The following is a 3,375-nucleotide window of genomic DNA, read 5'->3' as shown; positions in this document are numbered from 1 at the left end:
TAGCCGGGGGCGAGGGGCATCGGGCGGTGGCGGAACCAGGCCGGCCCGACCGCTGGGGGCCGCCCGGGCGACGTTTGAATCTGTCGGGTCGGACCGCCGAATCCCGCGGGATTTCGGGATCGAATCTGCGGGTGGAATCGGCACCTCGTCCCGCTGTCCGGTTCCCCCCCGTCGACTGCAACGGGTTTCCGAGGCCCGTCGGTCAGGCGCGGTTCGCTCCGCAATCCGCCGGCCGATCGGCACCGGGCGGGGCTCTACGGAAAGAGGGGACCCTCCGGCGTCGAGTGCCGGCGCACCGACCCCGCAGGCTGACCGGGAAGGTTAAGACTCACCCCGCTGAATGCCCGGCCCCGGGCACCCTCCGGCGCCGGGGCCATAACTTCGGGGAGGGAGGTCCGAGCTCCGCGCGGTCGACGGCAGGTGAAAGGGGCCGGTGCGCCGCGGAAGGCGACAGCAGTCCCGTCAGGCTGCACCTCTGCTCGGGCGAACGGCGTCAGGAAAAGGGGAGAGCACTTCCCCACCGATAGCTCCGGAACGCCCGGACCCATTGGCCCGCGGCACCGGTGGCTGCTAGAGGGCCTCCGGCGCCGTCAGCCGGGGTACGTCCCAGGCCGGCCGGACGGCGGGCAGCCGGAGGCAACGGCCTGGAACGGAGCCAGACTTGAGTCGTTCCGTGTGCCGTGGGCAAAAAGGCAGGGCTGCGGGTCAGCGCAGTTTGGCAAACCTAGCCGCAAGTGCGGGAAGGGCGGAGGAGCACACGGACGCCGCCTTCCCAAACTGAGCCCAAAGTGCCCAGGCATGCCCCCTTGATCTCGCCTAATCAGTGAGCCCAAAATAATTTCAGAGTGTGGAAACCTGATCCAAAAAGGTCGAAAAGAACGGCCAGAGATCAAGTCCGAAAGGGGAAATCAGTAACAAGCAAGCAGAGTAATCATTAACCAAAAAGCGCAAAATTATGTTAAAAGTGTGAAATCATTAACCAAAAAGTCGAAAATAATGTCCAGAGACCAAGTCCGAAAGTACAAATAATTAACCAGTAAGCAGAGTCATCATTAACCAAAAATCGCAAAAGTAAGTAAAAAGTGTGAAATCATTAACCAAAAATCGCAAAAGTAAGTAAAAAGTGTGAAATCATTAACCAAAAACTCGAAAATAATGTCCAGAGACTAAGTCCGAAAGGGCAAATGGTTAACCAGTAAGCAGAGTAATCATTAACCAAAAATCGCAAAAGTAAGTAAGAAGTGTGAAATCATTAACCAAAAATCGCAAAAGTAAGTAAAAAGTGTGAAATCATTAACCAAAAACTCGAAAATAATGTCCAGAGACCAAGTCCGAAAGGGCAAATGGTTAACCAGTAAGCAGAGTAATCATTAACCAAAAAGGGCAAAAGTAAGTAAAAAGTATGAAATCATTAACCAAAAAGCACAAAATTAAGTTAAAAGTGTGAAATCATTAACCAAAAAGTCGAAAATAATCTCCAGAGACTAAGTGCGAAAGGGCAAATGGTTAACCAGTAAGCAGAGTCATCATTAACCAAAAATCGCAAAAGTAAGTAAAAAGTGTGAAATCATTAACCAAAAACCCGAAAATAATGTCCAGAGACTAAGTCCAAAAGGGCAAATGGTTAACCAGTAAGCAGAGTAATCATTAACCAAAAATCGCAAAAGTAAGTAAAAAGTGTGAAATCATTAACCAAAAACTCGAAAATAATCTCCAGAGACTAAGTCCGAAAGGGCAAATGGTTAACCAGTAAGCAGAGTAATCATTAACCAAAAGGCGCAAAAGTAAGTAAAAAGTATGAAATCATTAACCAAAAAGCGCAAAAATATGTTAAAAGTGTGAAATCATTAACCAAAAAGTCGAAAATAATGTGCAGAGACTAAGTCCGAAAGGGCAAATGGTTAACCAGTAAGCAGAGTAATCATTAACCAAAAAGCGCAAAAATATGTTAAAAGTGTGAAATCATTAACCAAAAACTCGAAAATAATGTGCAGAGACTAAGTCCGAAAGGGCAAATGGTTAACCAGTAAGCAGAGTAATCATTAACCAAAAATCGCAAAAGTAAGTAAAAAGTGTGAAATCATTAACCAAAAACTCGAAAATAATCTCCAGAGACTAAGTCCGAAAGGGCAAATGGTTAACCAGTAAGCAGAGTAATCATTAACCAAAAGGCGCAAAAGTAAGTAAAAAGTATGAAATCATTAACCAAAAAGCGCAAAAATATGTTAAAAGTGTGAAATCATTAACCAAAAAGTCGAAAATAATGTGCAGAGACTAAGTCCGAAAGGGCAAATGGTTAACCAGTAAGCAGAGTAATCATTAACCAAAAAGCGCAAAAATATGTTAAAAGTGTGAAATCATTAACCAAAAACTCGAAAATAATGTGCAGAGACTAAGTCCGAAAGGGCAAATGGTTAACCAGTAAGCAGAGTAATCATTAACCAAAAAGCTTAAAAATATGTTAAAGTGTGAAATCATTAACCAAAAACTCGAAAATAATCTCCAGAGACTAAGTCCGAAAGGGCAAATGGTTAACCAGTAAGCAGAGTAATCATTAACCAAAAAGGGCAAAAGTAAGTAAAAAGTATGAAATCATTAACCAAAAAGCACAAAATTAAGTTAAAAGTGTGAAATCATTAACCAAAAACTCGAAAATAATGTGCAGAGACTAAGTCCGAAAGGGCAAATGGTTAACCAGTAAGCAGAGTAATCATTAACCAAAAAGCGCAAAATTATGTTAAAAGTGTGAAATCATTAACCAAAAACTCGAAAATAATGTCCAGAGACCAAGTCCGAAAGTACAAATAATTAACCAGTAAGCAGAGTCATCATTAACCAAAAATCGCAAAAGTAAGTAAAAAGTGTGAAATCATTAACCAAAAATCGCAAAAGTAAGTAAAAAGTGTGAAATCATTAACCAAAAACTCGAAAATAATCTCCAGAGACTAAGTCCGAAAGGGCAAATGGTTAACCAGTAAGCAGAGTAATCATTAACCAAAAATCGCAAAAGTAAGTAAAAAGTGTGAAATCATTAACCAAAAATCGCAAAAGTAAGTAAAAAGTGTGAAATCATTAACCAAAAACTCGAAAATAATGTCCAGAGACCAAGTCCGAAAGGGCAAATGGTTAACCAGTAAGCAGAGTAATCATTAACCAAAAAGGGCAAAAGTAAGTAAAAAGTATGAAATCATTAACCAAAAAGCACAAAATTAAGTTAAAAGTGTGAAATCATTAACCAAAAAGTCGAAAATAATCTCCAGAGACTAAGTGCGAAAGGGCAAATGGTTAACCAGTAAGCAGAGTAATCATTAACCAAAAATCGCAAAAGTAAGTAAAAAGTATGAAATCATTAACCAAAAAGCACAAAATTAAGTT

The sequence above is a fragment of the Heterodontus francisci genome, unplaced genomic scaffold, assembly GCF_036365525.1.
Source record: "Heterodontus francisci isolate sHetFra1 unplaced genomic scaffold, sHetFra1.hap1 HAP1_SCAFFOLD_1055, whole genome shotgun sequence".
Classification (NCBI taxonomy): domain Eukaryota; kingdom Metazoa; phylum Chordata; class Chondrichthyes; order Heterodontiformes; family Heterodontidae; genus Heterodontus; species Heterodontus francisci.
Note: the sequence above shows the minus strand (reverse complement) of the source record.